The sequence below is a fragment of the Microcaecilia unicolor genome, chromosome 4 (assembly GCF_901765095.1).
Source record: "Microcaecilia unicolor chromosome 4, aMicUni1.1, whole genome shotgun sequence".
Classification (NCBI taxonomy): domain Eukaryota; kingdom Metazoa; phylum Chordata; class Amphibia; order Gymnophiona; family Siphonopidae; genus Microcaecilia; species Microcaecilia unicolor.
The window spans coordinates 322,529,820-322,542,022 of NC_044034.1; the positions used below are offsets into that span (position 1 = coordinate 322,529,820).

The 12,203-nt window shown below is 40.9% G+C and overlaps 1 protein-coding gene across 2 annotated transcripts in view; it reads right to left on the reverse strand.

Annotated features, from left to right (window-relative positions):
* Positions 1–12,203, reverse strand: part of BAG4 (BCL2 associated athanogene 4) — a 34,724-nt gene that overhangs the window by 16,093 nt on the left and 6,428 nt on the right. The window lies entirely within an intron of this gene.

Below are 12,203 nucleotides of genomic sequence, written 5' to 3' on the forward strand. Positions count from 1 at the left end.
GTCAAAGGTATACCTGCCCCTCCCATCAGCTTTCAGACATGTGCAGAAAGGAAGGACTTGTAATGTGTATCTGCTCCAGAGACTGAGCAGGACGCCTTTTTACATCAAAAGACCATTTGTCAGCAAGATCCAGACAGCAAGTCTTGTGATGTCATAAGACATGAGACCAAGATACCACAATGCTTTGCAAATGCCCAAGGGTCGTGTGGAAACCAGGAAACCAGGACAAAGATCCACATGGCATATCCTCCTGCAGCTTGCAAGATATAAAAGCAAAAGCTGTTTCCCCAAGATTCAGATTCTCTTCAACTGCAAGCAACTCAGGAATCCACTCACTGCAGAAGCCCTCCTGTCCTGAACATGTGCTTACCTAATGCTGTTCATACTGTGTAACAAGGACTTGTAAGTAACATAACTTTTGATCTAGACCTGCTACCTTGCCTTACTTAAGCACAGATTATCTGTAAAGATCTCTTAAAACCTACCTCTCGTGTGCAATTGTATCTTAAATCAACCTTTTTGAAGCTAAAAATACGGTCTCTTTGTGTTCTGAGTATATGGTATCTTTTATATATACTTAATTTATTTAATTTATTGCAATTATCACCTTTGGTGATTGGTGGAGAAATTAATATCCTAAAACTTATAAATACAGCACCTGCTCTTAAATTATAAACAGTAGCAAGTGCTCTAGAGCTCTTTCCCCCAAGAAAAATCATTTCTTGTAACATCTTAATTTTGAAAACCGTCTCAAGAAAATTACGCCTTCTGTGGATATGTCTTCCAAATAAATATGCAGAGTTGTGCAATCCCCATCATAACCCTTCTGTTTACAACTCAGCTCAATGCAGGTAACAATGTCAAAAAGACAGGTTGTAATAGCTGTTTCAGATGCATCTACTTTCACCTACAGAAAGGGTGGACAGTTTTCCAAAATGGCTTCTGGAAACTGCAGTCTTGAATTGCACTAATTGCAAGCCTACTGAAGTGCAGTATAATCAGACAGCTCTACAAGGGTTATTCGGTTTCACTTGGTACCAGTTTAAAGGAAAGGTCATGCTCAAATAGCACTTGTCCTTCTCTCATGATCTCTGAAATGCATAGACAGCAGAATGGGATGGGCCCCTGGAGCCATGGTTCCACCAACACAGCATCAACTGGAGAGCTTGGGGTCAAGCCAGAGTTTGGCTCCTCAAACCAAGATGATGTTCTGCTGCCCCTTCCTGAATGGACATTATCTTAGACCTGGCTTGTTATATAGAGGATAGGTACTTCTCGATTTAGCTCATGCCTTTCTCAGTAGTAGCTCAAGGCATTACATTCAGGTACACTAGATATTTTCCTTTCCCAGGGGACTTATAATCTAAGGGGCCCTTTTACTAAGCTGTTGTAAAAGGGGCCCTGCAGTAGAGGTGGCGGCCATTTTTGCTGCACGCTGAGATAAGGGCTCCCGCGCTAACCCAGCAGTAACCCAGCGATGGTGCTGCCAGATTACCACCGGGTAACCCCCTGCGGTAATATTTTTCTGGAATTTCCAGTAGTGCTGGAAATGCTGAGTGCTGGGATGGGATTGTAAGCTCTTTGAGCAGGGACTGTCTTTCTTCTATGTTTGTACAGCACTGCGTACGCCTTGTAGCGCTATAGAAATGCTAAATAGTAGTAGTAGTAGTAACTACCGCTGGAGGCAGCGTTAGGCCTGCGGTAGTTCCGATTTACTACGCGGCAACCCTTTAGCAAAAGGGCCCCAGAGTTAAGTGACTTGCCCAAGAATTGGATATGAAACTTGCTTCAATGATTTTAAGCCCAGTGTGCTAACCATTAGGCTGCTACTCCACTCCAGGCTAATGGTCAGAGCAGTGGGCTGAAAACCAGAGAAGCAAGATTCAAATCCCATGCGCTGACAGACTAGAGAGCTTACCACTTCAAGCTATCACATCAAAGGCTGTGAGAATGCCCCCTTACTGACTACAGAAGATTTCCTGCAGGGGGCATTTAAAGGAATCCAATCATCATGATTTACAATATATCAATCATCAGTACAGCAGGTTTTGAATTAGCTGCAACCATTTATGCTGAACAAAAACAGAACACAACATTTCAGATTTTAAAATAATCTAATTAATGGGCAACCATGAGGAACTCAAGATTTATTTAAAACAGAAAATGATCTCAGGTCAACAATATTTTGCCACCACGGTCTGTGTTTTCTTTTTTTTTATGCCGATTGCCATGGTCATAAAACATCTGTACATTCAATGTCAGAACTGGCAATATTCAGTCTGCTATCTGGATAACTTTAGACAGCCTCTCTCAGTATAGATATTTTATTTATTTGTTGCATTTGTATCCCACATTTTCCCACCTATTTGCAGGCTCAATGTGGCTTACATTGATCTGTCATGGCGTCGCCATTCCAGAGTGAAAGATACAAGTGGTATTATATAAAGAACATAAGTGATATAGTAGAATTAAGCAAACAGGTATAAAGAGATCAAATTTGGAATAATAGATACAGTGGTAATGCGTTACAGTTCGTATATGTTAAAGTTCAAAAAATGGGTCGATGCGGTATGCCTTGTTGAAAAGGTAAGTCTTCAGTAATTTCCGAAAGTTGGTTAAGTCGCCCATTTTGTTCACGTCAAGTGGTAATGCATTCCATAGCTGCGTACTTATGTAGGAAAAGCTAGATGCATGTGTTAATTTGTATTTTAGTCCTTTGCAGCTGGGAAAGTGTAGGTTCAGGAATGTGCGTGCTGATCTTTTAGTTTTCCTGGGTGGCAGGTCTATGAGGTCTAACATGTAGACCGGGGCATCTCTGTAAATGATTTTATGAACCAGGGTGCAGACCTTGAACGTAATACGTTCTTTAAGTGGAAGCCAGTGTAGTTTCTCTCTTAAGGGTTTGGCACTTTCGTATTTTGTTTTACCAAATATGAGTCAGGCTGCAGTATTTTGGGCTGTTTGAAGCTTCTAGATTAGTTCTTTACAACCAGCGTAGAGTGCATTGCATTAGTCTAGGAGGCATATTTTCAAAGCACTTTGGGAGGTTAAATTCCATAGGTTTCTATGGAACTTTGGGAGGCTAAGTGCTTTGAAAATGAGCTTGTAGGTGACTTAGTACCATTGATTGTACCAGACTACGAAATATGTCCCTTGGGAAGAAAGGTTTTACTCTTTTGAGTTTCCACATTGAATAGAACATTTCATGGCTTTCAAGTGTAAGATTTTGGTCAACTGTGATACGGGGAGGGTAAGATTTGGTGTGATTATAGTGTTCAATTTACTCATGTTGTGTTGTGATGAGAGGATAAGACATTGTGTTTTTTCTGCATTAAGTTTTAATTGAAAAGCATCCACCCAAGAGTTCATGATTTGGAAGCTGTGGTTGATTTCATTAGTGATTTCTTTTAGATCATGGGATATAGATTGTGATATCATCTGCATAAATGAATGGGTTGACTGAAGAGTGCTACCTCCACATAATTTCCAAAATAGCCTTAGCTCTGCCCTCACTCCGCCCCTTCACTATTAGCATAGGATTCAATTCTATAAATGGTGCCAAAATCTTGGTGCCGATAAAAATTAGAGCTAAGCGCTATTCTATAAACGGTGCTCAAAGTTGGGTGCCATTTATAGAATAGTGTTTGGTGCTGGGATCCACACCCAAAGGATCTACACCAAGTAAAACCTGGTGTAAATTCTTGCGCCTAAACTAGATGCAGATCTCCTTTATTCTATAAAACTGGGTGCAAATTCCAGCAACACCCCTGATCTGCCCATGCCCCTCGCCGAGCACCCTTTTTACATCTGCGTGTAAAATTTATGTGCTGATCACGGCACCTAAAAATTTGTGCGCCAATTTTAATTAATGCTAATTATTGCAGTTTGATCATTAGCACCCAATTATTGGAGTTAATTGGCTCATTTATCAATTAAATTGCACATGCAAATTGGGTGCATCCATGTTTACACATGTAATGTTAAACGCCATATATAGAATTAGGGTGATAGTGCCAAGACGGTCTGTAAAGATAGAAACACTGTCCGGACAGAGCAAACGAATAACAAGGTCAGCAGCAATTACCCGGACAGCAGATGCTATCATATGGATAACTGCTTCTGAATATTGAGCTGTATATTTATATGAATTCTTTCCAGATGGTTGTCCATGAGAAACAGTAGCAATCCTATGACTCAGGAGTCCCCAAAATATAGCCCATGCATCTAATTTTTCTGGCTCATGGAAGATGTTTTACTTTTCTTGTCTTACAGAGTAGTAGCAAAGCCAGTAGGGTTATCAAGCTGCACCAGGCAAAGATGAGGGTACAAACTCAGCAAATTCCAAGTGGAAGGTTCCCACCAAAAAAAAAAAAAATGAAGGTGCTCCCTCATTTCAATGATTTAGAATATGTTTTTTTTTCTCTTAAAAAGTTTGGGACCTTGACAATAGACTATGACGAGTATGCCACCAATGCAACCAGCACCACTATCAGCAGATGGCCAAATGATGCAGCACTACAATAAGCTTTTGAGCTAGGTGAATTCTGGCACTTAAATGAGAAGTGTCCTGTTGAGAATTCTATGCTGCCCTCCTGGGACTTCCAGTGGCACCATGAGCCATGGATGCTGTTAAGCGCTTCTCCTCTCCCCCACCCCCTTATTTGAACCTGTTTATATTGCTGCAATGTTGGCATTTGTGGACCATACTGACTGTGAGACTATCTGCTCCTGTGAGCACTTGCTCCTGTGATTTTTAGTGGGAATGTCTGCGAAGACACAGCAAAAATAGCGTACCCTGGGCCGACCTTCCAAGTCCAACATGGCAGCGGTCTTGGACCCACCCAGTTCTTCCGTGAGCTTGGAGTGGACAGTGGAGATCATCTCTGAAGTCAAGGCGAAGGTAGAGGCTGCCATAGACAAGAAGTTGCAGCAATTTTTTGACAAAATACATAATGCGCATGAATGCCTAGATTGCTTCTGCGTATCATCTACCTCCAGGCCAAGGCTGACTAGAGAGATGGAAAACAAATTGTGTAGTGCTGAGACAACACAGCGTACCTTGGAAAAGCAGGCATTAAAATTTGGAAAATCTGGGAGAAAAAAAATGGTTTCGGCGCAACAATCTGCGCTTGCTAGGCGTGCCTGAACATATTGCTGATGAGGAACTACAACAATTTCTGGAAGGCTGGATACCACGCATGTTACAGTTGGGGACTCAGCATGGCCTGTTCTGACATGAGCGGGCTCACCGCATGGGTGCTCGAGGGCGGGAGAACTTGAGGCCTCAGTTAGTTATGCTGAAGTTCCTGAACTTCGTTCATAAGATGAAGGTCCTGAGAGTACTGTGAGCAGGCAAATCTCTGCTTTTGGACAATTGTCAGGTACTTTGCTTCCAGGATTACTCTGCGGTGGTATGCCGCTGGGAATTGAGCCCGGTGTGTACGTCTTAGCACCAAATCAAGTTTGCCTTGCTTAATCCAGCTCGATTATGGGTGGTTCATGAAGGGCGCCCTGTATTTTACAATTCTCTGAAGGAGGCTCAGACTTTTTTGTGCACTGTGCTTAATAAAGGTTTGGATCAGCTGACCCCTCAGCAGCGATGATAGACTGGACTGCTATTGTATTACTCTGAGACTTGTCTAATTTCTCCTTGGGTTCCTTGTCTGGAGGTCTGGTATGGAGGTATGCTTGGATTTATTAGAGCTGTTTAAGGAGATTGTGGAGCGTATGGTTGCTTTGGCCTTCGATTAGTGTGTGTGTGTGTGTGTGGAGGGGAATCTTTGCAAGGGGAAGTAAGATTACAGTTAAGTGTGGGATGGGAAGGGGGTTGGGGAATGAATCAGGTTGTATGCTCTGGTTGTCTGGGCTTGAATGACATAGTGGTTGTTTTGCATGGAGGTGTTAGCTTCGAGGACCTGGTGAGGGCTGGTTCTTGGAATACAGGGTACTGGTTATGTTTTTCAAGAAATGATGGAGTCGGCACCTTCCTTGAGGGTAGGGAATGTAGCAGGGGTAAATTTTCCCATAAAAAAGGGAAAAGATTCTACAAGCCTTAAAACAGAAGGGAGTATATGTGGCCTGTTTGCAAGAGACCCATCTTAATGATCTTGAACATCAAAAATTCAAACGTGGTTGGGTGGGGGAAGTGGTGTACTCGTCTGGTACTTCCCATAGTGTTGGGGTGGCTATACTAATTAGTAAATTGGTTTCTATTCAGAGTCATAAAATTTTGTAAGATACAGATGGTAGATTTGTACTGCTTCATTTGACCATTCAGAATACCGAGTCAATTATCTTGAATGTCTATGCATCTAATGTTTTTAATATTGGATTGGATTTATTATTTTGAATCCGCCTTTGTCCAAGGCGGCTTACAAAAATACAAATGTAAAATCATGTAAACATATATATAAAATCTTGTAAATACACAATAACATTTAAGTATGCCAAACAATAACATCCAGGCCCTTTAGGTGATCCTAAGAAGCATCAGCAAATGCCAGGCAGAATATACCAGAAAGTAACATTCGGGCCCTTTAAGTAATCAAAAAGGAAGTATCATCAGATGTGTAATATGCTAGGCATAACAAATGTCTTTTCAGCTGGCGTTTAAATGTCAGTGCATGTCGTTCATTTTTTAGATATCTCAGCAATTCATTCCATATTGTTGGCCCAGCTAAAGAAAAAGTTCCTTTTCTCGTTATGTCCAAATACACATGGTTCAAAGCGGGCAATACAAAATCAGAAGACAGCAGTGATGGCAATCGGCATGATAGATATTTTTGTACTGCATGTGTCAAATATAAAGAGGATTTCAAAACATGATGCAGTAGCAAAAGTAGCTTTGATTTTATACAATAAGCAATTGGCAACTACTTCAAGCTTTTTAAATATACAGTGATATGATCAAACTTTGACAAACTAAACAGCAAACGCACTGCTGAATTTTGAACCATTTGCAATGATTTAATACTGGTGGTAGGTAAACCCAACTTGAACGAGATCCATTTGTGGCAGAAGTCTCCGTAATTTACTAAGTAAATGGAGTCTAAAATAAGAGCTACGAACCAGTTGTTGAATTATATGAAACAGAATCTGTTGTTGAGAAAAAAAAAATATCGGATGTCATCAGCGTATATGCGATAGGATACCTGCAAAGATCTTAACAACTGACATAGTGGGGCCAAATACATATTAAATAATATGGCAGATAAGGCCGAACCCTGTGGTATCCCTGTATGCATTGGCCGAAACATCGAAGTGGCATCCCTAAGACACTTAAGTCATTTAAGTTGCTGAGACGCTCACAGAGGGTCCTGTGCTGGACTCATGATTCCTAAGGGAAATGTTCCTCCTGAAGAAGGAGTGTTCGAAATGCGGTCTCCCATCGAGGAACAAAAGAGAGAAGGTGTGAAGAGTTAGAAGGTGCTTAAAGTCTGGAAACAGTATGTAAATTCCAGGAAGCCCTTGACACACTGCACTGATTCACTCTGCTGAACTAACACTACTCCAAGAAGAGTGCTGGAGAGACTTTGTTGTGAACACTGTGCTCCTGCTTGATGTGATTTAGAAGATTTTTATGAATTATAAGGACTATAATTTGAACCTTTAAGGACAATATCTAAGACACAAGTGGAAGTTTTGAAATCGAGGAAACAACAAATGGGGAGCATGTACACAGATTATGGATATATAGAAATGTGCCCACACAAGGTTTATGTGAATGGGTGGTGAAGTGAAGGGTGTGACTGGGCAAGTTCCGGAACTTACACAGCATAAGTGGTTTTATGTGATATATGTATTGTAATAAAAGAAATTAAATATTTTAAAGGAAGAACGTTTTTTGTGATATAGATCCCTAAGACACACCACCTGTTGCCTTTCACTCAACAAAAGATTTAAACCATGCCAGAACAGTACCCTTTATCCCACATGCATTTAGATGGTTCAGCATAATATCGTGGTCCAGAACGTCAAATGCTGAGGAGATGTCTAAAAAGGCAAAGACATAATCAAGACCTAATCTGACTTCATCAATTGTGGCTGCAACAAGAAGTTCAGTGTTGTGTGCTCTCCTGATCCCATACTGATGCTCATCCAAGATTAAATTTTGTGACAGAAAATCATCCAGCTGTTCATAAACAGCCTGCTCTAATACTTTGGCGAGCAATGGCAGTGATGAAATTGGATGATAAGATGCGATATATTAGCAAACTATCTTCCTATCCTTCATCACTGGCCGTAGATATCTTCAATTCCTTAAGAACAAAAACTTATTGCAAAAGTAAATTAACCATATAAGCTAAATATGTCTTTACAGTGCCACCTAATTCTCTTAGCCGAAAGGGGGAACAAATATCATCTATTGCACCAGTTAGGCAACATTTCTGCAGGTAATTTTGAACCTGTATAACTTTTACCTCCAGAAAGTCGCTCCAACATTCTCTAGATTGCACTTCAGAAAGAAACTACTACTACTACTTATTTCTATAGCGCTACTAGACATATGCAGCGCTGTACACTTGAACATGAAGAGACAGTCCCTGGTCGACAGAGCTTATGATCTAATTAGGACAGACAAACAGGACAAATAAGAGATAAGGCAATTACTAAGGTGGGGATGATAAAACAAGGGTACTGAACAAGTGAGTAAGGGTTAGGAGTAACGCAGCATCAAAAAGGTGGGCTTTTAGCCTAGATTTGAAGATGGCCAGAGATTTAACTTGACGTACCGGCTCAGGAAGTCTATTCCAGGCATATGGTGCAACAAGATGAAAGGAATGGAGTCTGGCATCAGCAGGAGAAGAAGGGTGCGGATAAGAGAGATTTACCCAGTGAATGGAGTTCCTGAGGTGGAGTGTAGGGAGAGATAAGAGTGGAGAGGTACTGAGGAGCTGCAGAGTGAATACACTTGTAAGTCAATAAGAGGAGTTTGAACTGTATGCGGAAACAGATAGGGAGCCAATGAAGTGACTTGAGGAGAGGATTAATATGAACATAGCGACACCTGCAAAATATAAGTCGTGCAGCAGACTTTTGAACAGATTGAAGGGGACAGAGATGGCTTCGTGGGAGACCTGTGAGAATCAAGTTGCAATAGTCTAAGCAAGAGGTGATAAAAATGTGGACAAGGGTTTTGGTAATGCGCTCAGAAAGGAAAGGACGAATTTTGGTGATATTATAGAGAAAGAAACGACAGGTTTTAGCAGTTTGCTGAATATGTACAGAGAAGGAGAGAGGATTTGAAGATGACCCCCAAGGTTACGAGCTGATGAGACAGGGAGGATGAGAGTGTTATCCACAGAGACAGAGAATAGGGGAAGAGGAGAGAACTCTCTCTTCATTGTGATTAAAAAAAAAAGGCTCCACAATTTACTGTATTTTTTTGCACAAAAATATGGACTTCTATCTTTATCTGGTAAAGCTTGGTAGTCCTTATTTGCGTCTTCCATTTCTGGTGGTGGGTGATTTTTTTTATGTTTATTAAAGTTTTTGAATAACGAAATGCACATATCAATCACATAGCATATATGCAAAGTTTAAATAACAAAAGAAATAACAGATTCCCTCCTTCATCCCCTCCCCCCTACCCTAACATCAAACCTCTTAATTACTAATGAAGGTTAGTGCTACTATGATCGATCATACAGCTTTCAGAGTCTAGGAACAATCAGTTGGGGTGCATCAAGGTCTATCTCATTGTGACCTCTCCATGTTCTATATCGTTCCCATAACAGATTAAACTTTGTTATATGTCCCGATTTCAAGGCTGTCAGTTTGTGGTGGGTGATTTTAATGCTATGATAGATCCTTCTGTTGATAAGTCGGGAAAACCTACTCTATTGATTTCAGGGCTAGTAGAGGTCTTCAACAATTTTGCAATATCTTGGATTTAGTTAACCCATGGTGTACTTTGCATCCTTTGGATAAAGATTTCACTCATGTTGCCAGGGTGCATGCAGTCATGTTGCAGTTGGATCATATGTTTGTCACAGCTACCACATTCCCCTCCATTCAAGACTCAGCAATTGGCCTTCCTACTTTATTAGATCATGCTGTGATATGGCAGGGGATTCTGGGAGGCTGAGAAGGTGGAAGTAGTTGGCGGTTTCCTACCCATCTTTATAGTGATTCTCAATATAGGCACTTTATAGTACAGAAATGGAAGCAATATACGGAGGATAATGCTCTGCATGCTTCAGATTCCATCTTGTTTTGGAAGGCTGCCAAAATGGTGTTAAGGGGAGAAACCATTGCTTATGTCATTGCTAAATGTAAGCACTATGCCAAGGAATTGTTATATTTGGAAAAGCAGGTTGAGCAGCGTAAGAAACTTTGGATATCTTTTTCTACGTTAGTTCATAGGGATAATTTACAAGCAGCTAATGTGGCATTGATTGTTAAGGTAAATGGAAAAAATAAACATAGGCTGTATAGATTGAAATCATACTGGCAGACTGCTGGTGCGCTTGGTTTGTCCCTGGGTGAGGCCTCAGTTTTGTAGAGATATACTCCATCAGAGTCGCACACTCAATTGGCCTCTAATCTTTGCTCAATATTTCAAAAAGTTTTATCAGCAGCAAATCATGACACCTGAAGCTATTCGGGTCTATGTCTCTTCTTTATTCCTTCCTCAGGTTCTGTCCTCTGAACTGGAATTATAGCATACACTTGTGTCCACGCAGGAGATACTTTTGGTTATTAGGCAGGAACCATTGGCAAAGGCACCTGGCCCAGATGGCCTGACTGCTGAATTTTTATAAATTGTTACAGGAGCATTTTTTTTTTTTTTGCCATTGGAGGCCTATTATGGAGCAATTTGTCAAAACCATTCCTTTCCAGTGCTTGCCAATCATTCAGTTATTGTGGTTTTACCCAAACCTGGATGGGATCCTTTACAAATGGATTCATACTGCACCATATCTTTACTTAATTTTGGACTGAAACTGATGGCCAAGATTTTGGCAAATAGCTTGACAGGCTTGTTGTCAGAATCAATTCATGAAGGCCGTGTAGAATGTTTGCCGTATGGCGGCAGTATTGGATCATTGTGCTACTTAAGAGTTTCTAAATTATTAGTCAGTCAGTTTGGATGCCCAAAAGGCTTTTGATTGTGTCAACTGGGACTACTTGTCTTCAGTATTGTAGAAATTTGGCATGGGAAGAGGCCCCTTTGTGGACATGATAAAAATATTATATACCAATTCCTTGCCTGCAGTTTGTCTTAATAATATATCACACTTTTTACATTGGGTAGGGGCAGGGATGTCCTCTGTCGCTACTCCTATTTGTCCTTAGGAGCCCTTGTTAATAACCATTCGGGTGGATCCAGATGTTCAAGGACTGCAGGTGGGTCAGGAATGTGTAAAATGTATGGCCTTTGCTGATGACATGCTCTTTGTCCCGACTCAGCCAAGGTCGTTGTTGCTTCACCTCTTGCAATGGATGCAATTTCATGGGCAGGTGTCTGGACTGACGCTTAATTTAGATAAATCGGAAACTTTGCCCTTGGGAGATTATGCTTATGAGGACTGGTCTGAACCGTTTCCCCTTCAGAAGGTGGATGTAAAAAAATCAAATATTTGGGGGTTTATATTACTAAGAATGTTGGTGATGTGTATGCTGAAAATGTGAATGCATTACTTAAGAAATCAATTGATGTTCTACAATCATGGTCCTCCTTACCTTGTACACTTTCGGGCTGAATTGCATTATATAAAATGGCCTTTTTCCATGATGGTTATGTCTTGCAAACATTTCCCATGTATTTGACAAAAAGAAATGTGGGAACGTTTACTAATAACTAAAAACCTAGGGGGTCTGTTTGCGAAGCAGCGCTAGTGCTAACACAGCCCATTCAATTTGAATGGGCCATGTCGGCACTAGAGCTGCTAAGTAAACTGGAGTGCTAGACTTTCATTGCAGCAATTGTCTCTGTCTTTAGGTCAAAGTGGACTAGCCCTACCTGATCTGCGGAGATATAATGTGGCATGTATTATGCATCATCTGATGGATTGTATTAATGGCACTTCTTTTTTTACCCCGTTGGCATTGGAACGGCAGTCGGTGGATCCCACTCATTTACTCTATTTTCTTCATACGAGTGCACCTACAAGGATTGTTGGTCAAAAAATCTCATCCTCTATTGTGATCTATGAGACAAGGCTGGAGATGGATGTGTAAACAATTACAGCTTTCTTCTT